This window comes from Stegostoma tigrinum, chromosome 3 (genome assembly GCF_030684315.1).
Source record: "Stegostoma tigrinum isolate sSteTig4 chromosome 3, sSteTig4.hap1, whole genome shotgun sequence".
Taxonomy (NCBI): domain Eukaryota; kingdom Metazoa; phylum Chordata; class Chondrichthyes; order Orectolobiformes; family Stegostomatidae; genus Stegostoma; species Stegostoma tigrinum.
In genome coordinates, this window is record NC_081356.1 from 107,220,057 (window position 1) to 107,245,305 (window position 25,249).

The 25,249-nt window shown below is 44.9% G+C and overlaps 1 protein-coding gene across 5 annotated transcripts in view; it reads right to left on the minus strand.

Moving 5' to 3' along the window:
* wdr41 (WD repeat domain 41) overlaps positions 1-24,502 on the minus strand; it is a 70,161-nt gene extending 45,659 nt beyond the window's left edge. For 2 of the 5 annotated variants that reach the window (XM_059644819.1, XM_059644816.1), the window contains exons 1-2: positions 24,290-24,502; positions 10,582-10,731 (exon numbers count right to left, since the gene is read on the minus strand). The gene's annotated coding sequence lies outside the window, so the exon portion shown is untranslated. Of the gene's footprint in view, positions 1-5,949; positions 6,035-10,581; positions 10,732-24,289 lie in introns of all 5 variants that reach the window. The other 3 variants (XM_059644818.1, XM_059644815.1, XM_059644817.1) reach the window with 2 other exon arrangements.
* Positions 24,503-25,249: the final 747 nt, after the last annotated feature.

A 25,249-nucleotide genomic window follows, 5' to 3' on the forward strand; every position in this document is an offset into this window, starting at 1 on the left:
CACCTGGCATCGACCTAGGCACCAGAAAAGACAAATGCAGTAATAGTCCTGTCAAACCTGCAAAGTCCTTCTTCCTAACAGCTGGGGGCTAGTGCCAAAATTGGGAAGGCGGTCTCACAGAGTAGTCAAGTAACAGCCTAACATTGTCTATAAGGTATGATTCTGTGAGAATGACTATGTCACATATCATTATCACCATCACCATCCCTGGATATGTCCTGTCCCCCTGCAGGACAGACCAAGCAGAGATGACAACACAGTGCATACAATCAGGTGGGACTTGTCTTGGGAGTCGTCAACACTGATTCTGGACCCATGAAGGCCCATGGCGGCTGCTGATTATCATGTACTTTCCTCCCTCATCTGATGAGTCAGTACTTAAGGAGGTGATGGCCTACTGGTATTATCGCTGGACTGTTAATCCAGAGATTTAGATGCCATTCTGGGGACCCAGGTTCAAATCCCACCACGGCAGATGGTGGATTTGAATTCAGTAAAATGCCTGGAATTAAGAATCTAACGATGATTATGAATCCATGTTGATTGTTGGAAAAACCCATCTGGTTCACTAATGCCCTTTAGGGGAAGAAACTGCCATCCTTACCCGGTCTGGCCTACATGTGACCCCAGACCCACAGCAATGTGGTGGACTCTGAAATGTAATCTGGGCAACTAGGGACAGGCAATAAATGTTGCAAGTCAGAGGCGCCCTCAGCCCATTAAGGAATATAGGACTCTTCCACGTTGAGCAACACTTAGTGAAAGCACTGAGTGGCAACAGCACAAAATATACTGTAGGTGGGAAATTTCAACTTACACCACCAAGAATGCTTTGGCACCAGTGTGAATAATTGTGCTGGTTGAGTCCTAAAAGATGTAGCTGCCAGACTATGTCTGTGGCAGGTGCTGAAGGAACCAACAAGAGAGGGAAAACATACATGACCTCATGCTTACTAATGTGCGAACAGCAGGTGCATACATCTAGCAAATCTTCCTCAATTCTATCTCTCTAGGAATAAAGCCTCGTCTTGGGTTGTTTTTTTGAGGACCTCGCGAACCTGTGAAACAAATTTTAGTGATAATGGGAACTGCAGATGCTGGAGAATCCAAGATAATGAAATGTGAGGCTGGATGAACACAGCAGGCCCAGCAGCATCTCAGGAGCACAAAAGCTGACATTTCAGGCCTAGACCCTTCATCAGAGAGGAGGATGGGTGAGGGTTCTGGAATAAATAGGGAGAGAGGGGGAGGCAGACCGAAGATGGAGAGAAAAGAGGAGAGGTGGAGAGGAGAGTATACGTGGGGAGGGAGGGAGGGGATAGGTCAGTCCAGGGAAGACGGACAGGTCAAGGAGGTGGGATGAGGTTAGTAGGTAGGAGATGGAGGTGCGGCTTGGGGTGGGAGGAAAGGATGGGTGAGAGGAAGAACAGGTTAGGGAGGCAGAGATAGGTTGGACTGGTTTTGGGATGCAGTGGGTGGAGGGGAAGAGCTGGGCTGGTGGTGTGGTGCAGTGGGGGGGAGGGGACAAACTGGGCTGGTTTTGGGATGCGGTGGGGGAAGGGGAGATTTTGAAGCTGGTGAAGTCCACATTGATACCATTGGGCTGCAGGGTTCCCAAGTGGAATATGAGTTGCTGTTCCTGCAACCTTCAGGTGGCATCATTGTGGCACTGCAGGAGGCCCATGATGGACATGTCATCTAAAGAATGGGAGGGGGAGTGGAAATGGTTTGCGACTGGGAGGTGCAGTTGTTTATTGTGAACTGAGCGGAGGTGTTTTGCAAAGCGGTCCCGAAGCGCCACTTCCTACAGACTAAGGAGGTGGCCATGGGCACCCGCATGGGCCCCAGCTATGCCTGCCTCTTTGTAGGTTACGTGGAACAGTCCCTCTTCCGCACCTACACAGGCCCCAAACCCCACCTCTTCCTCCGTTACATTGATGACTGTATCGGCGCCGCCTCTTACGCCCCAGAGGAGCTCGAACAGTTCATCCACTTCACCAACACCTTCCACCCTAGCCTTCAGTTCACCTGGGCCATCTCCAGCACATCCCTCACCTTCCTGGACCTCTCAGTCTCCACCTCAGGCAACCAGCTTGTAACTGATGTCCATTTCAAGCCCACCGACTCCTACAGCTACCTAGAATACACCTCCTCCCACCCACCCTCCTGCAAAAATTCCATCCCCTATTCCCAATTCCTCCGCCTCCGCCGCATCTGCTCCCACGATGAGGCATTCCACTCCCGCACATCCCAGATGTCCAAGTTCTTCAAGGACCGCAACTTTCCCCCACAGTGGTCGAGAACGCCCTTGACTGCGTCTCCCGCATTTCCTGCAACACATCCCTCACACCCCGCCCCCGCCACAACCGCCCATAGAGGATCCCCCTCGTTCTCACACACCACACCACCAACCTCCAGATATAACGCATCATCCTCCGACACTTCCGCCATCTACAATCCCACCCCACCACCCAAGACATTTTTCCATCCCCACCCCTGTCTGCTTTCCGGAGAGACCACTCTCTCCGTGACTCCCTTGTTCGCTCCACACTGCCCTCCAACCCCACCACACCCGGCACCTTCTCCTGCAACCGCAGGAAATGCTACACTTGCCCCCACACCTCCTACCTCACCCCTATCCCAGGCCCCAAGATGACTTTCCACATTAAGCAGAGGTTCACCTGCACATCTGCCAATGTGGTATACTGCATCCACTGTACCTGGTGTGGCTTCCTCTACATTGGGGAAACCAAGCGGATCGGTTCGCAATAAACAACTGCACCTCCCTGTCGCAAACCATTTCCACTCCCCTCCCATTCTTTAGATGACATGTCCATCATGGGCCTCCTGCAGTGCCACAATGATGCCACCCGAAGGTTGCAGGAACAGCAACTCATATTCCACTTGGGAACCCTGCAGCCCAATGGTATCAATGTGTACTTCACCAGCTTCAAAATCTCCCCTTCCCCCACTGCATCCCAAAACCAGCCCAGTTTGTCCCCTCCCCCCACTGCACCACACCACCAGCCAGCTCTTCCCCTCCACCCACTGCATCCCAAAACCAGTCCAACCTGTCTCTGCCTCCCTAGCCTGTTCTTCCTCTCACCCATCCCTTCCTACCACCCCAAGCCGCACCTCCATCTCCTACCTACTAACCTCATCCCACCTCCTTGACCTGTCCGTCTTCCCTGGACTGACCTATCCCCTCCCTACCTCCCCACGTATACTCTCCTCTTCACCTATCTTCTTTTCTCTCCATCTTTGGTCTGCCTCCCCCTCTCTCCCTATTTATTCCAGAACCCTCACCCCATCCCCCTCTCTGATGAAGGGTCTAGGCCCGAAACGTCAGCTTTTGTGCTCCTGAGGTGCTGCTGGGCCTGCTGTGTTCATCCAGCCTCACATTTCATTATCTTAAACAAATTTTAGTGTTCGATACTTTTGTATTCCAAAATCCCATTGTTTCTCTCAACCCTCTGGGCTAGCACCTTTCTTATAATTAGTACTCTATCTATTCCTATCAATTGTGTAATCTCATTTACCTGTGTTGAAATTTATTTCCCAATCAACTGACCATTTGGTCATATGTAAAAATCAGACAGGAGAATCGATAATAGGAAATAAGGAAATGGCAGGTGAACTAAACCAGTATGGCTCAACCTACCGCAGTGTTCACTACAGAAATACAAGTAACATCCCAGAAGATGAGACAAATCAAGAAATGGAAAAGAGGAAGAAACTCAGCAACATCAGAAATTACCAGAGAAGTGATTCTGAGTAAAATGGCTAATGAGATAGTTGATGTATTGGTTTAATTTTCCAGAACTTTTTTGATTTGGGAGCAGTCTCATTATTATTGGAAGACAGCAAACCTAACACTTTCATTCAAAAAGGGGGATGGCCCAGAATGAAGAAGATAGTCAGTCAGCTAAACATCGGTCATTGGAAAGATGTTACAAGCTATTTTAAAAAGTAAAGTAGTTATCACAGGACTTGGATAAATTGAAGGTATTCAGGCGGTGTCAGGTTTTGGATAAGGCAAATCATTTCACCAGTCTATTGAGAAGAGGTAACGTGCTCTGGATAAAAGGGAATCAGTGGATATACGGCATTTAGATTTCCAGAAGACATTTGACAAGGTGCCAAATCAAAGGTTATTGCAGAAAATAAATGCTCAGTATAGTAGGTAGCATATTAACACAGACGGATGATTCGCTGACTAACAGGAAGCGGAGAGGAGGTGCAATTGGGTCTTTTTCAGTATGCAAGATATACCTGCAGGGATTGGTGCTGAGATCTCAACCTATTTATAATTTATATAAATGTCTTAGGTGAAGGGATGGGGGGATGGAGGTAATGGTTGCCAAATTGACAACACAACGATAGAGAGAAAGGAAGTTGCGAAGAAGATACAATGCAGTTACCAAAAGATATTGATACATTAAGTGAGGGGCAAAGATGTAGCAAATGGAGTATAATGTGGGAAAATGTAATCGTGCACAATATTGGATATCTTATTCAAGACTGGAATGCAATATCAAGCAGACGATCTGTTTTTGAGAAGTTGGGGGATAAACATTGCCATGACATCAGAGGTATCTTCTCCACTCTTGTTCAAAATAGTGCCAAGGGAATTTTCAAACCCACCTGAAAGAGCAAATAAAGCCTTAGTTTTCTTTCAATCAAAAGGCAACAAATCTGACATTGCAGCAGTTTTTCAGTACTGCACTTGAGTACCATCCAGGCATGGGGCTTTACTTCAGTGTACTGGGCAGCTTAAGTAGTTTCAACAGTAAGAATATTTGGATACAAAACTAAAACATTGCTAATTCTAATTTCATTATATTCTTACAGTACCCAACCTTACCTGTTTTTAATAACTCTCAGCCTGCTTGTGATCCAAACATGTGACTTTGACTCCAATTAATGCTTGTTCATCTCGTACTCCTATGTTCCAACTTACAATATAAGACCATAAGACACAGGAGTGGAAGCAAGGCCATTTGGCCCAACGAGTCCACACCACCATTTAATCATGGCTGATGGGCATTTCAACTCCACTTCCCTGCACTCTCCCCATAGCCCTTGATTCCTTCTGAGATCAAGAATTTATCGATCTCTGCCTTGAAGACATTTAATGTCCCGGCCTCCACTGTGATCCGTGGCAATGAATTCCACAGGCCCACCACTCTCTGGCTGAAGAAATGTCTCCTCATTTCTGTTTTAAATTTACCCCCTGTAACTCTAAGGCTGTGCTCACAGGTCCTAGTCTCCCCGCCTAATGGAAACAACTTCCCAGAGTCCACCCTTTTTAAGCCATACATTATCTTGTAAGTTTCAATTAGATCTCTCCTCAACCTTCTAAACTCTAACAAGTACAATCCCAGGATCCTTAGCCGTTCATCGTACGTTAAACCTACCATTCCAGGGATCATCCGTGTGAATCTCCGCTGGACACACTCCTGCACCAGTACGTTCTTCCTGAGGTGTGGGGCCCAAAATTGGAGACAGTATTCTAAATGGGGCCTAACTAGAACTTTATAAAGTCTCAGAAGCACATCACTGCTTTAATATTCCAACCTTCTTGAGATAAACGACAACATTATATTCGCTTTCTTAATCACGGACTCTACCTGCAAATCTTTCTGCAGCCTCCCAACCTCCTCAGTACTACCTGCCTGTCCACCTATCTTCGTATCATCATATTGACTTTTACTTTCTAAAAGACAATGTACCCACTTTGCAATCGCAGGCCTGGAAGTTTCAATTTTTATTCGTTCTGGATTACTAACTAGCAAAACAATCCCAGTTCAAGATCTGCACTGAGAGCTCTAACAAGCCAGTCAACGCCAGACCTTGTTTTTATTTCTTGTTTTTGTAGGCAGCAAAAGTAAAAGCACAAAAGTATCAGAGGCAAACAGTAGGTCAGCAGGCCAGATGAAGCAAGCTTACCTGCTTGAAAGAACACATTAAATCTCGAGACCTTTGTGGTAGGAAAGCAATGGAATTACTCTGTTGAATCATTTCAGCTGAACTGCTGAAAAATAAAACTGAGCTAAATTAGGTTCCGATTCATATACTTGCCACAGATACATCCCTAACTGTACATTTTGGATTTAAGCTGAACCACAGGTCTAAATTGAAACAGTCACATGGTTGTCCCAATATTTTAGCAGGTTTATCAAGTAAACAGCTAAAATGTACCGACATGGAAGATCCCAAGTACTATATCTAAATGGATTGGCTGATCTTAATGAATGCAGCGCTACAAGTCTCAAGTCATCAATCTGTAAAGTTAACACTCTCTTTCTGCAAGATGTTGCCTAACTAGATGAGCGCACCCTGTTTTTGATTTTTATTTCAGATTTTCAACAATTGAAGTGTTTTTCTTTTGTTAAACTTGCACCAGTCTGACTCTCATTTCATTCCTAAAACAACCACAATAGAACACATTGTTTCCATTTAATTATTCTCAGGTTATAGAAATTTCGCTGCAGAGGGCGGCATGGTGGCTCACTGGTTAATACTGCTGCATCACAGCGCTAGGGACCCAGGTTCAATTCCAGCCTTGGTCAAATGTCTGTGTGGAGTTTGCACATTCTTCTTCCTGTGCCTGCATGCGTTTCCTCTAGGTGCTCCGGTTTCCTCCCACAGTCCAAAGATGTGAGGCGTTAGGTGGATTGGCTATGCTAAATTGCCTAAAAAGTCCAGGAATGTGTAGGTTGGGGATGTTAGCAATGGGAAATGCAGGGTTACAGGGATAGGGTGGAGAGTGAGTCTGAATGGGATGCTCTTCAGCGAGTTGGCATGGACTTGTTGGACCAAATGGCCTGTTCCCACACTGTAGGGACTCTACATTTTTTTAAAAAATCCTACTCTATTGATCAATTGGGAATGCAGAGCAGATTTTGTGGCCTAAAGCCGCTGGCCAGAATAAACTCACAGAAGGGAAACATCTTCAAGATAGTGCATTGAACTTTTCTGGATAAATTATGGTCACATAAAGGTCTCACACACAGCAATAAGATGAATGTCTGAATAACCTGCTTTTGTTTCTGTAAATAATACTGGAGAACCTTTCACATCCAACTGAGGGGAGCAGCCATGCGCAATTTTAGTATTTCATCCAAAAGAAGGCACCTTTAATCTGACAACACTCCCCTAGCACTATACTAAAGAATCAGCCTAGATTTTGTGCTCGAGTCACAAAGGACCGTAAACATGCACACCATTGTGGACATTGGAAGCCAATTACCCCAGTTGTATGAGGCCCAACCATCTTCTACTGCTCCACCAGTAAGTTTAACTCCACAAGGTCAAAAAGTAGCAACTCTCAATGATAGTTTTAGCACATTGCACATCCCCTTAGATACTAAAGCAGTCTGCAAGTACACATAGCAAGACCTTGACTACATTCATGCTTGGGTGATGAGTGGGTAGAAATGTTCATGCCACACAATTTCCAGACAATGGCCATCTCCTTCAAGAGAATTGAATGATCAGCTCATAATATTCAATGGCACTGTCATTGCTGAAATACCCACCAATGTCCTGGGGGTTACAAACTGAACTGGATCAGCCATATAAACATCGTGGCTACAACAGTTCAAAGGCTGCGAATTCCGATATGAATAACTCACTTCCTCTCTCCCCAAACCTGTTCACCATCCAGAAGATACGAACCAGGATTGTGATGGAATAGTATCCATTTGCCTGGATGAGTGCAGCTCAAACACCACACAAAAACTTTGAAACCACTAAGTACAAAGCAGCACATTTGATTGGTACTCGTTCACTACTTTCAACATTCTCGCTCCCCACCAGTGATATACACTGACAGCAGTGTGTGCTATCTTAATGAAACACTGCAGTAACTCACTAACGTTGCTTCAATAGTACCTTCTAAACCTGCAACATTTACTGCCTTAAAAGGATAACAGCAGAAGATGCATGGGTACAGAATCACCTGTAAGTTTTTCTCAAAGCCACATGCCATGCTGACTCCCTCACTGGGACTGGGTCAAAATTCTAGAACCTCTTACCCATCAGCACGGTGAATGTACCTACCCAACATGGCATGCAACAAATGGCTCATTTTCTCAAAGGAACTTTTCAGCGATGCCCGAAAAAAAATTAAAACATACTCATAAGCAAGAATCCTTCTTCCCATTCAAGGCTGACATGTGACACCTTTGCTCTTTAGATAATTTTTGCAAACCCCTTAGGTTTGAGGGGAAAAAAGATACATGCGATTAACTTATTAATTTTCAAACATTTACTTTGTGGGAAATGTACATGTTACATGAGCAAGCCACACTCAAAGCTGGGTTTTAAAGACAAAAATATATTTTGTGCTGATGCTTCTTGAATGAACTCCAATGCCCACTCCATAATTGTAGTATTGTAAGTCAGCAGCACAGGTAAAGGATCAAAAGATTGTACACCGAACAAGCCCATTAGCAGGTTCAGTAGAACCCAAGAGTTCAAAATTGAGAGTCAGAGGTGTGCTTAGCGCAGCCACTGCTCTAGACTGTACACAATGCTAAAGAAATGCATGTACTTTACTCAAATCCAAGTGTTGATCATTGTTAAACCATACATAAATTAGAACAGAAGAATTTAGCATCTAAAGAAACCCTTCAAGTCCAATAGAAAGATTTTAAAGTCATGGCCAGAAGAAGAAAGGAACACACTTTTATATGGACAAAAGAATTTACAGAAGGTATTAGAACATAGATATTTCTACCAGTAAAATCAATAGACGCAGGAATCATTAGATTTAAACGGAACTTAGCTAAATATTTGAAAGACTACAGAAAAATAAGACAGTTCTTTCAAAGAACTAATATGGACCAAATGCAAATTGTATAATGCTAGAAAAAAGCAAAGAAAAGTATTGAATGCTGATGACAGCACACTAGAAGAAAAGATACATGTTTGAATTGCTTGAAGGAACTATTGTCTTGAGTAATTAATCACCTACTGCTGTGGTAAAACAAAAATTAGGATTCAGCCAGCATATTACAAATATATTGCTGCACAAGTGGTCTTTTGGAACACCTCAGACTTCGCAAATAAACCTATTGTCAGCTCATCCCTCGTGATCACGTCCCAAAGAATATGACCAACTGCTAGTCTGTTTACAGAGCATATGATATAATGGGCAATAAATTAGTGCTTCATAATTCATCCCGACATATTCAATGTTCATTATAAGTTTCCCAGTAGCTATGGAAAATAGAAAAAATTAATTCGCCTGATGAGGCCAACCCATCTGCTAGAGAAACCTTTAGATCTCTCATGCACATCATGGTCAGGGCAGAGATAAAATACTATTTTTTAAAAATATACTGGCTCAATGGTTAGAGGTGAAAACAAGCCTAGTTTTTACTTAAATCAAGATTAAAGCCAATTCTGAACTCTGACAAAAACCACATTCTTACTTTATGATTCAAAGCAAAGTAACAATCCAACATTGCATATTCTGCAATGCACTGCACTGCCACAATGATGCCACCCGAAGGTTGCAGGAACAGCAACTCATATTCCGCCTGGGAACCCTGCAGCCATATGGTATCAATGTGGACTTCACCAGTTTCAAAATCTCCCCTTCCCCTACTGCATCCCTAAACCAGCCCAGTTTGTCCCCTCCCCCCACTGCACCACACAACCAGCCCAGCTCTTCCCCCCCACCCACTGCATCCCAAAACCAGTCCAACCTGTCTCTGCCTCCCTAACCGGTTCTTCCTCTCACCCATCCCTTCCTCCCACCCCAAGCCATCTACTAACCTCATCCCATCTCCTTAACCTGTCCATCTTCCCTGGACTGACCTATCCCCTCCCTACCTCCCCACCTATACTCTCTCCACCTATCTTCTTTACTCTCCATCTTCGGTCCGCCTCCCCCTCTCTCCCTATTTATTCCAGTTCCCTCTCCCCATCCCCCTCTCTGATGAAGGGTCTAGGCCCGAAACGTCAGCTTTTGTGCTCCTGAGATGCTGCTTGGCCTCCTGTGTTCATCCAGCCTCACATTTTATTATCTTGGAATTCTCCAGCATCTGCAGTTCCCATTATCTCCGATTGCATATTCTGTCCCAGTTTTGTTTATCTGAGATTCTCAACATAATGCAGGTGCTGGTCATTTCGCCTATTTTAATAACTGACATCTATACAACATCTCTCAGTGAAACAGAGGTCCTGAGGCACTATAAGGAAGTATTAGGATAGCTAGTCAAAAGCTTGATCAACATTTAGGCTTTAAAGGAGTTTTAGAAGCAGCATAGGAGGATAAAAGGTGGAGAGGTTTAGATTTAATGCTTTCAACTACAGCAATCCTAGCAATATTTTTTCCCATCTTAACATCAAATTATTTTTTAATATTCTCAAAGCTTTTGCATCCACCACTCTCATTTAATAGTTAATCCATACATGAAACACTTTCTGGGAAGAATTTCCTCACGCAGACCTCAAATCTCTTTTCTAATATGAATCTATCCTCCCTGATTAAACTTTAATAGATAACGATAGTAATATTCCTGGTTTTGTTTTTTTACATTTACATTGTTGTTTATTAATTTAACTTACTTTCAAACAGTATCCGTTTAGATGGAAATGACCAATCATCATCTTCCTTCTTTTCAATGCAGGACCTTGACACTGGGAATTAGCCTACCAGCTCTGCTTCCAACACTTGAAAGTCTCTTGTGCTGACACTTGCAGAACTCAACCTGTGATCTGATGAGACAGTTACGCAGTTGATCATCACTGTATCTAGTTTGGGTTCTGTTTTGTGCATATCATTCAAGATTTTGGTAGTTTGATTCATTACTGCTCTTTAATGTTTGGACAGGCTTAGTGGCAAACCCCTAAGTTTCCTACACCTCTTTCAACTTCATCCTTAGCAATTTCACCAACAAGAACTTCTATTTAGCATTTTATTTAGAAATACATTGTCATTCCATCGTCATTGGGTCTAAATCCTGAAACTCCATCTGGAACATCACTGAATGTAACTATCCACACTGACTGTATGATTTCAAAGTAGAATGCTCACCAGCACAGAAACATGCATCTTTGCAGAAATGCCAGACAGAAATTATCTGTGTGGAAGAACAAAATGTTGGGTAGGATAAGGAAATATATTTTAAGGCGGTTTGAAGGAAAAGAAAGAGGCAGAGCGCGAGGAAGGGTCATTAACTAAATATCAAAATTTTGGGCTGAAGCATTTGAAGAAACAGCTGCCAATAGTGGTATCAAGGGAAGGAGGGTGGATGGTTCTAGAGGTAACAGTTGGAGTTTTGAGATTTCTAAAAGCTGCAGGGAATTACTTAGTAGTATTGCCACAAAACAAATGAAACATTTCATTCCATAAAGCAAATTACCCAGTAATCATCCTTTTAACAATTTGTTAAAGCTAGCATTTTCATCACTTCACATTCCATCACTTTTCACAGACTTAGTGCGAGCGATATTTCCCTCTTCTTTTCACTTTTAATTTGTTTATTAATCCATTTAAGATCACAAACAATTACTAGGTCAAGATAAGCATTTCCTCTTGTGGTTTTCTTGACACAGTAGGTGATCAAACATTCACAAGGGAAAATAAGCATTATGCCCTCTCCGCACAAATATATCCAAACTAAAAATCGATATCACGTATAGATCTACCAACACTAAACCGCTGGGGTTTTCAACGTGTACAGTGTCTTGACTGACGTCTCCTACTGAAATAATTCTCCTACATTCACATACTTTAATTAATCAATGTCTTTCTTTGCTGCCCCTACTGTTAGCTTTGATTTTTATTTGTAGCGCTGGAGTTTACTAATAGAATAATTCATTTCATAGCTTTGTACCTCCCAGTTGATTGAATTATCTTGTCTCCCAGGATGTCCTTGACCATCTAGTGTTGTACCGGGTCCATTCCTACTCACCCTGCCTTTCTAAACACTTTATACCCAACAATTAAATCCATAAAAGCACAGAATAGTTGCACAGGCTGAATGACTTCCAGCATAAGTGCAGGTCATTCAGCTCATATGTTTTGGTTGAATTTCTGCAAAAGCAATTCACCTATCGCCATCCTTTTACTATTCTTCAGTCTTGTAAACTTCAGCTCTCTTTTGACTTTGACTACACCAGATTCTCAGGGAGCACATTTCAGATTCAACCACTCACTTTATAAAAATGTTCTTTTTCACATCGCTTCTTTTGCATATCATCTTAATTCATTATCTTCTCCTTCTTCTACTAACCAGACTCCCGATGCTTATCGATATCTCTGTCAAAACTTCTCCAAAGAGAACAATACCAGCTTTTCCAAAATATTTCCTTAAATGAAGTTTCTTATCCTTGGGAATTTTTTTTGCAGCTTCTCTAATGCCTTCAACATCCTTCCTAAAGTGGTGTGTCCAGAAATTGACATTATATTCCAGGTGAGGCCAACATAGCTTTACTATAATAGACAGAGGTTTTGGTCTCAGCAAATCAAGGGATAAAGGGAGTGGACAGATAAGTGTAGTTTTGAAGTCCATGATCAGCCCTGATTATAAATCAAATTCGGGAACAGGGTCATGGGCCACAGTGTCTTCTCTTCTCCTGGTTCATATGTTCCTTGCTCATGCGCTCTATACACCCATTTATGAAGCTCACAATCCCATTTGCATTGTGAACCTCTCTCTCAACCTGCCTTTCCATCAGAAAATGTTGCACATTTACCCCCAAGGTACCTGCCTGCCAATCTTCCACGTTACACGACACTTAAGTGACCTTTGAGAGGGAGCACAGAGCATAGGCCAGTAAAGTTGAGGCCTTCTGCAAACAGCAAGCACCACAGGAGTTGGAGGTTATCAACAGCCCAGGAACACTATTTTATTTTGATAACCTTTCTTTGTAGTTTTTATGTTCTATTATGTACCTTTTAAGGGCGGGTACTTCAGTTAATTTGATTATTTGTTTTACTCAAGACTGTTAACAGGCCTGTAAACAGGCTCTCTGCTCCTGCACCTCTTTTAGAATTGCATCCTTTGTTTTATATTGCGTCTCCACTTAATTCCTTCTCTTCAAGAGAATCACTTCTCTTATATTAAATCTTATCTGCTACTTATCATTTGTTCCACAAAACTATTTTCTTTTGAAGTTTTAACAGGATCTTCTTCTGCAAATTTTGAAATTGTGCCCTGTACGCAAGGTGCAGGTCATTAATATGTATCATTACAATCTAGCTATGGACCAACAGAGTTTCTGGTAAAGTAGACAAAAATTGAAATCCCTCATTATCTACAGAGAGAATAAAGTATTTACCAACACTATCTGTGGTCCCATGGATTCCATGGAATTAGCAAGCAAAATTTTGCTTTACTACTGTGATAGACATGCAAAATATATTGTTATCATTTTTCAGATATAGATTTATAGATTTAAAGTAGAACCAGGTGGATTTTGGTTGGTTCTGTGAAGGTAAATCTTTCAAAATGTCCATGAAGTCATTTGGACCATGACCTGAATACATCATTACTAAGATGGCATATGACTTCAGCCACATGTGTGACACTAGCCTTGGGTGACTGTGTGTGAAGTGTGCACATTTTCCCAGTCTTTGCACAGGCTTCCACCCTCAGTCCAAAGGTGTGGGGGTTAGGAGTACTAACCATGAAAATTGTCCTGTAGGGTCTAGGGATGTCAGGCTAGGTGGGTTGACCATTGTAAATGCGGGGTTACAGGCACAGGGTGGTATGCTGTTCGGAGGGTCAGTGCAGATATGATATGCTAAATGGCCTATATCTGCTCTGCAGAGATTCCGCATACTGCCTAGAAGGCTTCCGTCGTGTTAGACGATAGAACAGTACAGCACAGAACAGGCCCTTCAGCCCACAATGTTGTGCCGACCATTGATACTCACGTATGCACCCTCAAATTTCTGTGACCATATGCATGTCCAGCAGTCTCATAAATGTCCCCAATGACCTTGCTTCCACAACTGCTGCTGGCAACGCATTCCATGCTCTCACAACTCTCTGTGTAAAGAACCCGCCTCTGACATCCCCTCTATACTTTCCTCCAACCAGCTTAAAACTATGACCCCTCGTGTTAGCCTTTTCTGCCCTGGGAAATAGTCTCTGGCTATCAACTCTATCTATGCCTCTCATTATCTTGTATACCTCAATTAGGTCCCCTCTCCTCCTCCTTTTCTCCAATGAAAAAAGAGTCCGAGCTCAGTCAACCTCTCTTCATAAGATAAGCCCTCCAGTCCAGGCCCAAGATGACATTCCACATTAAGCAGAGGTTCACCTGCACATCTGCTAATGTGGTATACTGCATCCGCTGTACCCGGTGTGGCTCCCTCTACATTGGGGAAACCAAGCGGAGGCTTGGGGACCGCTTTGCAGAACACCTCCGCTCAGTTTGCAACAAACAACTGCATCTCCCAGTCGTCAACCATTTCCACTCCCCCTCCCATTCTTTAGATGACATGTCCATCATGGGCCTCCTGCAGTGCCACAATGATGCCACCCGAAGGTTGCAGGAACAGCAACTCGTATTCCGCTTGGGAACCCTGCAGCCTAATGGTATCAATGTGGACTTCACCAGCTTCAAAATCTCCCCTTCCCCCCCCACATCCCTAAACCAGCCCAGTTCATCCCCTCCCCCCACTGCACCACACAACCAGCCCAGCTCTTCCCCTCCACCCACTGCATCCCAAAACCAGTCCAACCTGTCTCTGCCTCCCTAACCTGTTCTTCCTCTCACCCATCCCTTCTCCCACCCCAAGCCGCACCCCCATCTACCTACTAACCTCATCCCACCTCCTTGACCTGTCCGTCTTCCCTGGATTGACCTATCCCCTCCCTACCTCCCCACCTAAACTCTCCTCTCCACCTATCTTCTTTTCTCTCCATCTTCAGTCCGCCTCCCCCTCTCTCCCTATTTATTCCAGAACCCTCACCCCATCCCCCTCTCTGATGAAGGGTCTAGGCCCGAAACGTCAGCTTTTGTGCTCCTGAGATGCTGCTTGGCCTGCTGTGTTCATCCAGCCTCACATTTTGTCACCTCGCATTTATCCAGGTTGAACTCCATCTGCCACCTCTCAGCCCATCTCTGCATCCTGTCAATGTCCCGCTGCAGCCTACAAGAGCCCTCTATACTGTCAACGAAACCTCCAACCTTCGTGTCGTCTGCAAACTTGCTGACCCATCCTTCAATCCCCTCATCCAAGTCATTAATAAAAATTACAAACAGTAGAGGCCCAAGGACAGAGCCCTGTGGAACACCACTCACCACCGACTTCCAGGCAGAATATTTTCCTTCTACTACCACTCGCTGCCTTCTGTTGGCCAGCCAATTCTGTATCCAGGCAGCTAAGTTCCCCTGCATCCCATTCCTCCTGACCTTCTGAATGAGCCTACCATGGGGAACCTTATCAAATGCCTTGCTGAAGTCCATATACACCACCCTCATCCACTTTTCTAGTCACATCCTCAAAGAACTCAATAAGGTTTGTGAGGCATGACCTGCCCCTCACAAAGCCGTGTTGACTGCATTTAATCAAGCCATGCTCTTCCAGATGGTCATAAATCCTATCCCTCAGAATCCTTTCTAACACCTTGCAGACGACAGACGTGTGACTTACTGGTCTGTAATTGCCGGGGATTTCCATATTTCCTTTCTTGAAGAGAGGAATTACATTTGCCTCTCTCCAGTCCTCAGGTACGACTCCAGTGGAGAGCGAGGATGCAAAGATCTTCGCAAGTGGCAAAACAATTGCACTTCTCGTTTCCCAAAGGAGCCGAGGACAAATCTGGTCCGGGCCTGGCGACTTGTCAATCTTAATGTTTGACAAAATTTTCAGCACATCAGCTTCCTCTATCTCTATCCATTCCAGCATGCACACCTGCTCTTCAAAGGTTTCATTCACTACAAAGTTCGTTTCTTTCGTAAAGACAGAAGCAAAAAACTCATTTAGGGCATCCCCTACCTCCTCAGACTACACACACAAGTTCCCTATGCTATCCCTGATCGGCCCTACTCTTTCTTTAACCATTCTCTTATTCCTCACGTAAGTGTAAAATGCCTTTGTGTTCTCCCTAATTCGTTCTGCCAAGCCTTTCTCGTGCCCCCTCCTGGCTCTCCTCAGACCATTTTTGAGCTCTTTCCTCGCCTGCCTGTAATCCTCTAGAGCTGAGCTTGACCCTAGCTTCCTCCACCTTATGTAAGCTACCTTCTTCCTTTTGACGAGAAGCTCCACCGCTCTCGTCATCCAAGGTTCCTTTATCTTACCCCTTCTTGCCTGTCTCAGAGGGACATATTTATTCATCACTCGCAACAACTGTTCCTTAAACAGTCTCCACATGTCTATAGTGCCTTTACCATGGAACAATTGCTCCCAGTCCATGCTTCCTAACTCATGTCTAATCACATCATAGTTTCCTCTTCCCCAATTAAATATCCTCCCATTTTGCCTAATTCTCTACTTCTCAATAGCTATGTAGAATGTGAGGCAGTTATGGTCACTATCACCAAAATGCTCTCCCACCACAAGATCTGATACCTGCCCCGGCTCGTTTCCAAGCACCAAGTCTAAAATGGCCTCTCCCCTCGTCGGCCTGTCAACGTACTGAGTTAGGAAACCCTCTTGAACACACCTTACAAAAGCAGCTCCATTCAAATCTTCTGCTCGAAGGAGGTTCCAATCAATATTGGGAAAGTTAAAGTCACCCATTACAACAACCCTACTACGTCCGCACTTTTCCAAAATCTGCTTTGTTGGACAATGTTCATACTTTGACTTAATGACAGATCAGGTAACATATTAGAGCAATTAGTGGGTTCCCCTGAACTAAACAGTTCAGTTGAAAAGAGAAGTTTTTAATCCCAGCAGGAGAACAAGGGTTTTCAGGAACAAAAACTGAAGTAGCTGGAGAAGCTCAGCAGGTTTGGCAGCATCTGTGAAGAAAGAAAAATCAAAGTTAACGTTTCAGGTCTGGTGACCCTGCCTCAGAATTCTTAAACGATTTACAGCATCCACAGTTCTTTTGGTTTTTAACTAGGTTTTTCTGTTAAGTTTAGGGAAGCTAATCAACTCCGCAGAAATGGTTTCCAGTCAGGGGCACTTCATGGCTGGGAGAGGTCAAATAGTAGTCTTCAAGTTGTTAGAACTGAAAAAGTTTATGCCCATCAGACTTGAGAGAGATTCAGGTTCAAGAAAAAAAACACATGCAGAAGTAATAGACCTCAGCAATTTGAGGAAAAGAAATTGGAACGCATCAACAAATATTTAAAAAGCTGAGACAGGAATGATATTTCTCTAGGGCAGTGTCTCTAATGGATAATATTGGTTAATAGATTGAAAAGTTTGTCTACATATTTAAGAGCTAATCTCCTTTTACATATATTTAGCTTTGTCTTTTCTTTCGTCTACCAAAGTAAACTTGTGTTCTATAGTAAAATAACACCTGCAGCTTGCATAAACATTCAAGTGACTAACCACCATGTTAACCAACTGCAAAACTTAACTAAGTCTGGAGTTGTTAGTTGGTTTGTCAGCTGACTGGTTTTCATACAAACACTTCATCAGCTGATGATGTCACCTCGGAGAGAAAACATCTACATGAAAACCAGTCAGCTTGGCGAACCAACCAACAACTCCAACTGCAACCCAAACTACAAATCTTCATTAAAACGTTAAATGTAAGTCTATCAAGCCTGATTTTATCCTGGGATTTGTCTCATCCAGTGTCACCAATTGAAATCATAGCGCTATGCAACAGTGAAAGCAAATACTAAATATTATCTGAGAAAATGGGAACTGCAGGTGCTGGAGAATCCGAGATAACAAAGTGTGGAGCTGGACGAACACAGCAGACCAAGCAGCATCTTAGGAGCACAAAAGCTGACGTTTCGGGCTTAGACCTTTCATCAGAAAGGGTCTAGGCCCGAAACGTCTGCAGCATCTTAGGAGCACAAAGGCTGACGTTTCGGGCTTAGATCTTTCATCAGAAAGGGTCTAGGCCCGAAACGTCAGCTTTTGTGCTCCTAAGATGCTGCTTGGCCAGCTGTGTTCATCCAGCCCCACACGTTGTTATCACTAAATATTATCTGCACTGATTTATTTGATTAATTTATTTCCATGTGCATCTTGATACAAAATACAGTGCAACATGTTGTATAGTGTTGCCACTTTTGGTGCCCAATTAAGCATACAAAAATTAAATGAAACATAGAATATAAAGGCATGAAAAAAGAGAAATAATGAAAAAGCGTCCAACTTTACAGTCCTTCTTGTTAAGCGCTCCATCATGGGCCTGGCGGCCAGGCACCAGTCCCCCTCACCCTGCCACCACCACTAGAACAAGAGTCGCCGCTCTTCGACGCCATCTCATCTCCTCCAATGCCCTCACCACTAACAATCTTCACTGGGCCTCAATGAAGCAGACGCCAATGATGCTACCAGTTCCCGCAGCAGCTCAAACTCAACTCCACCACCGTCATGAGTACGCTTCGGGTCCATCTCACTGATGCAGCCACTGCTGATGCTGCCAGGTCTTGTACTGGGCCCAAATTTGCCTCCACTGCCAACTCCATCAATCAGCACTGGAAGCAAACGCCGCCTAAAACCTAAAGTTGCCTCCAATGCAGCAGCCATGAGTCGGCACTACGACTGCCTCAACAATGCAGAAATTGCCAGGAACCCAAATGCACCTGCAACGCTGCGGCATCTCCACAGTGCTGGACCCTCTTGCCACCACCACGACCAAACTCTTCACCAAGAAGTAAAGTAGACATCAGAATCAACAGAAATTAACAGGCAAATGAAGGATGAACATAAAGTATGAATTGTATATTAAAGGCTGCAACTAAGGCTAATTTAACTCAGCAATTAACATAGATTTTAGGGATCACTATGAGTCATAACATTCTCCAAACTCAGGCTTCCTTAGGATGATGTGGAATGCACAGGAAGCCTCACAACCTTTAAAAAAAGCACGTGGATAAGCACTTGAACATGTCATGACATTCAAGCATACAGGCTAAGTGCTGAAAAGTGGGATCAGTGTAGAAAGGTAACAAAAATGTGAGGCTGGATGAACACAGCAGGCCAAGCAGCATCTCAGGAGCACAAAAGCTGACGTTTCGAGCCTAGACCCTTCATCAGAGAGGGGGATGGGGTGAGGGGTCTGGAATAAATAGGGAGAGAGGGGGAGGCGGACCGAAGATGGACAGATAAGAAGATAGGTGGAGAGAGGAGAGGTGGGGAGGTAGGGAGGGGATAGGTCAGTCCAGGGAAGACGGACAGGTCAAGGAGGTGGGATGAGGTTAGTAGGTAGATGGGGGTGCAGCTTGGGGTGGGAGGAAGGGATGGGTGAGAGGAAGAACAGGTTAGGGAGGCAGAGACAGGTTGGACTGGTTTTGGGTTGCAGTGGGTGGAGGGGAAGAGCTGGGCTGGTTTAGGGATGTGGGGGGGGAAGGGGAGATTTTGAAACTGGTGAAGTCCACATTGATACCATTAGGCTGCAGGGTTCCCAGGCGGAATATGAGTTGCTGTTCCTGCAACCTACGGGTGGCATCATTGTGGCACTGCAGGAGGCCCATGGTGGACATGTCATCTAAAGAATGGGAGGGGGAGTGGAAATGGTTTGCGACTGGGAGGTGCAGTTGTTTGTTGTGAACTGAGCGGAGGTGTTTTGCAAAGCGGTCTCCAAGCCTCCGCTTGGTTTCCCCAATGTACAGGGAATGTGCGGAAGAGCGAAGAGGCACCTACACAGGCCCCAAACCCCACCTCTTCCTCCGGTACATTGATGACTGTATCGGCGTCGCCTCTTGCTCCCCAGAGGAGCTCGAACAGTTCATCCACTTCACCAACACCTTCCACCCCAACCTTCAGTTCACCTGGGCCATCTCCAGCACATCCCTCACCTTCCTGGACCTCTCAGTCTCCATCTCAGGCAACCAGCTTGTAACTGATGTCCATTTCAAGCCCACCGACTCCCACAGCTACCTAGAATACAACTCCTCCCACCCAGCCTCCTGCAAAAATTCCATCCCCTATTCCCAATTCCTCCGCCTCCGCCGCATCTGCTCCCACGATAAGACATTCCACTCCCGCACATCCCAGATGCCCAAGTTCTTCAAGGACCGCAACTTTCCCCCAACAGTGATCGAGAACGCCCTTGACCGCGTCTCCCTCATTTCCCGCAACACATCCCTCACACCCCACCCCCGCCACAACCGCCCAAAGAGGAACCCCCTCGTTCTCACACACCACCCCACCGACCTCCGGATACAACGCATCATCCTCCGACACTTCCGCCATCTACAATCCCATCCCACCACCCAAGACATTTTTCCATCCCCACCCCTGTCTGCTTTCCGGAGAGACCACTCTCTCCGTGACTCCCTTGTTCGCTCCACACTGCCCTCCAACCCCACCACACCCGGCACCTTCCCCTGCAACCGCAGGAAATGCTACACTTGCCCCCACACCTCCTCCCTCACCCCTATCCCAGGCCCCAAGATGACATTCCACATTAAGCAGAGGTTCACCTGCACATCTGCCAATGTGGTATACTGCTTCCACTGTACCCAGTGTGGCTTCCTCTACATTGGGGAAACCAAGCGGAGGCTTGGAGACCGCTTTGCAGAACACCTCCGCTCAGTTCACAACAAACAACTGCACCTCCCAGTCGCAAACCATTTCCACTCCCCCTCCCATTCTTTAGATGGCATGTCCACCATGGGCCTCCTGCAGTGCCACAATGATGCCACCCGTAGGTTGCAGGAACAGCAACTCACATTCTGCCTGGGAACCCTGCAGCCTAATGGTATCAATGTGGACTTCACCAGTTTCAAAATCTCCCCTTCCCCAACTGCATCCCTAAACCAGCCCAGTTCGTCCCCTCCCCCCACTGCACCACACAACCAGCCCAGCTCTTCCCCTCCACCCACTGCATCCCAAAACCAGTCCAACCTGTCTCTGCCTCCCTAACCGGTTCTTCCTCTCACCCATCCCTTCCTCCCACCCCAAGCTGCACCCCCATCTATCTACTAACCTCATCCCACCTCCTTGACCTGTCCGTCTTCCCTGGACTGACCTATCCCCTCCCTACCTCCCCACCTATCTTCTTTTCTCTCCATCTTCGGTCCGCCTCCCCCTCTCTCCCTATTTATTCCAGAACCCTCACCCCATCCCCCTCTCTGATGAAGGGTCTAGGCCCGAAACATCCGCTTTTGTGCTCCTGAGATGCTGCTTGGCCTGCTGTGTTCATCCAGCCTCATATTTTGTTATCTTGGATTCTCCAGCATCTGCAGTTCCCATTATCTCAGTGTAGAAAGGTGATGGGTTTGTTTTGTCGCTGCAGACTTGCTGGGTGAAAGGACCTCTTCTGCACAGTATTATTCTATGACTTTCAATTCTCTCCTTCCAAAGCTGGTTTGATCCAGCTAACAACAACCTTACTTCACAAGAGATTTATGGGTAGAATTCCCACCAGAGGAAACATGATCTTGGATCTTTCTCGGCTCCCTGCTCCAGGCTTCTTGGGTCTTATCCAAATTTACAAACTTTTTGATTTTGCATCCATCTGTGTTAGCCAGGCTGAACACAAGATCTAAAAATGGGTTTGTCTCAGTTCCCATGCTGTCCCTTTGCCGATGTCCATTGCTAACCTTCATCAAGCGAACCATTTCACAAGGACTATTTTCACACAACACACAAGGTGATGCAAGCAGGTGGTTCCTCGTAGCTAGAGATTGAGAGAGAAGTATTCAAGAAACTCTGAAGGGTCTGTTTCCATGCTGTATTATTCTATGGCCCTATAACACTATGACCCCTCTGCACTAATACTTGAACCTTTAAGATTGTCTTGCAGTCACCCATTCTTCTTCCCCTTCATTCCCTTGATCTATCAGACGACCACAACTTTAAGTGTGCAATTTGATGTGTTGCTGTGGATTCCAGTTGCTATTTAAACTCCATAAATGCAATAATTATCGCTAAAGAATGTATTAAGGAAACTAATGGGTCTAAATATCAATAGGTCCCCTGGGCCAGATGAGATTCATCTCAAGATATTACAGGAAGTAGCTAGGGGGTAGTGGCTGCACTGGTATCTTCCAAGAAAAGCCCCAGAGGACTGGAAAACTGCCAATGTAATACCATTATTGATGAAGGAAAGACGACGAAAATCAGGTAACTACAAACCAATTATCTTAACATCTGTTATCGGGGAAATGTTAGAGTCTAATACAAAGGATATAATATCAGAGTGTTTGGAAACGCGTAATATGATCATGTTGGGCGAATCCTGCCTAACAAAATTTAAGATTTCTTTGATGTAAAAAGCAGAATAGATAAAGGCAAGGCAGTGGATATATGTATTTGGATTTCCTGAAAACATTTGATAGAGTATCTCACATTATGTTACTTCAGATAAGAATCCATGGTTTTGGACATAGTATATTAGCATGAATAGAGAATTGACCAATAGAAGGTAGGGAGCTGGGGTAGAGGGGTATTTTCAGGATGGCAACCTGCAACTAGTGGAGTGCCACTAGGGATCAATGCTGAGCTCACAATTATTTTCAATACTTATTAATGACTTGGATGAGATAAGTGAATCTACTGTAGTCAAGTTTACAGATGCGACAAAATAGGTGGGTAGGCAAACGGTGAGCATGGCACGAAGGCTGCACAGTGACATAGGGAGGTTAAGTGAGTGAGCAATAACTTGGCAGATGGAAGGAACACAATGTGGGAAAATGTGAGGTTACGCACTTTGCAGGAAGAATAGAGGATTAAATATTATTTAAATTGAGAAAGACTGCAGCAAGTTGTAGCAGAGGATTTTGAGATTCCTTCTTTATAAGTAATAAAATGCTAGCATACAAATTCCACAAATAATAAGGAAAGTAAACAGAATGTTGGCCTTTATTTCAAAGTGAATTTTGTATAAAATTAGGGAATCTTACTAAAACTATACAAAAAAGCAGTAAGACTATACTTGCAAGACTGTAAACAGTTTTGGTCCTCTTATCTAAGGAAAGATATACTGGCACTGAAGGTTGTCCAGAGAAGATTCATTTGGTTGGTCCCACAAATGATAGCCCTCTCTTATAAGGATAGATTGAGTAGGATTGGTCTGTACTCTATATAGTTTAGATAAAGAGAGGTAACCTTATTGAAGCAGACAAGATTCTTAGAGGGTTTTAGATGCAGAAAGGTTATTTCCCCATTTGGGAGTTTCTGGGACAGGACAGCACAATCTCAGACTAATGGGTCACCAATTTAAAACAGAGACGAGGAGGAATTTATTCACAGAAGGTAGTGAATCCATTGATTTTTTTTTAAAAACCACAGAGGGCTCTCAAGGCTGGTTATTAGTATATTCAAGGTAGGTTTTTAATCAATAAGGGAACCAAGAGTTACAAAAACAGAAACTGCTGGAAGGAGATTGTTGTAAAGAGGGTCACGAGGCCTGAAATGTTAACTCTGCTGAGTCCCCCACAGACGCTACCAGATCTGTGGAGGTTTTCCAGCAATTCCTGTTTTTGTTTCTGATTTCTGTCTATGATTCTTTGGTCTTTTTGATTATGGAATCAAGGGTTATGAGAAAAAAAGACAGGGCAGTGGAGTTGAGGATTATCAGCCACAATCTCATTGAATGGCAGGGAAGACTCGATGGGCTGAATGGCCTCCTTCTGTTCTTTAATCTTTGGTCCTTTCTCACATTGTAGATACTGTCAGATGTTTCCAGTTTCAGAATCTAGTCTTTCAACCTGTTACCTTCATTAAGGTAGACAAACAGGAGGCTGGACGAATACAGCAGGCCAGGCAGCATCTGCAGGAAAGGGGCAGTCAATGTTTCCGGTATTTCCCTTCTTCAAGACATAATACCTGAAACGTTGACCGCTCCTTTCCTCCTGATGCTGGCTGGCCTGCTGTGTTCTTCCAGTCTCCTGTTTGTCTACTTGGCATCCAGCATCTGCAGTCTTTTTTGTCTAACCCTCGCCAAGGACTCATTATTGAAGTTTAATGTAACAACACGGCAGGCAGAATTGAGATAAAGATCAGCCGTGATCTTCTCATTGACCAGTGGGCCAGGCTGAAGGGGCTGAATGGCCCTTTCCTGTTCCTGACCAATGGTCACATATAATTCATGTCAACAGAAGGGATAGTATTAGTGACAGTGGGACTACAGGGTTCCTTCAAGTTTATAACCAGATTCCCCATTGAAAGCTTAAATATCAACCCACTGCCCAATACACGTTGACTTAAAGTGAAGCTAGAGAAGGCACTCACCTGACGATATGCCCGAGGCAGGTTAATGTAGGAAATGACACCCCGGAAAAGGAGGTGAGTTGTGGGGAGATACCAGTCAGCCCCGCTGAGATTGAAGAGGGAGGAAGGAAGGAAGGAAGAAACAGGAGAACAGGCGAAGGGAAGAGCCCGGGATGGAGGTGAAAAGCCGGAGCAGCTCCAAAAACTAGCACCGCCAAAAATGCTACTACGCATGCGCACCAACCGCGGGACACACGGAAGTGACGCATCGCTCAGCCCTCACCGGGGGCAAAAGGGGGAAAGAGGGACTATTGGGAGTGAGGGCGGATCACGCGGCCGGGCGCCATGTCTATGACGTCACGTTGAAACCAGTGGGCCGGAGTGGTCTGTCCACTTTATACGAAGCACAGACTTCGCTGATAATCAGCAGATATTCAATTTTTTTGTTACTTGATTGAGGGATGAATGTTGGCTAAAACATTAGTAATTTCGCTGATAATGGGAACCGCAGGTGCTGGAGAATTCCAAGATAATAAAATGTGAGGCTGGATGAACACAGCAGGCCCAGCAGCATCTCAGGAGCACAAAAGCTGACGGTTCGGGCCTAGACCCTTCATCAGAGAGGGGGATGGGGAGAGGGAACTGGAATAAATAGGGAGAGAGGGGGAGGCGGACCGAAGATGGAGAGTAAAGAAGATAGGTGGAGAGAGTGTAGGTGGGGAGGTAGGGAGGGGATAGGTCAGTCCAGGGAAGACGGACAGGTCAAGGAGGTGGGATGAGGTTAGTAGGTAGCTGGGGGTGCGGCTTGGGGTGGGAGGAAGGGATGGGTGAGAGGAAGAACAGGTTAGGGAGGCAGAGACAGGTTGGACTGGTTTTGGGATGCAGTGGGTGGGGGGGAAGAGCTGGGCTGGTTGTGTGGTGCAGTGGGGGGAGGGGATGAACTGGGCTGGTTTAGGGATACAGTAGGGGAAGGGGAGATTT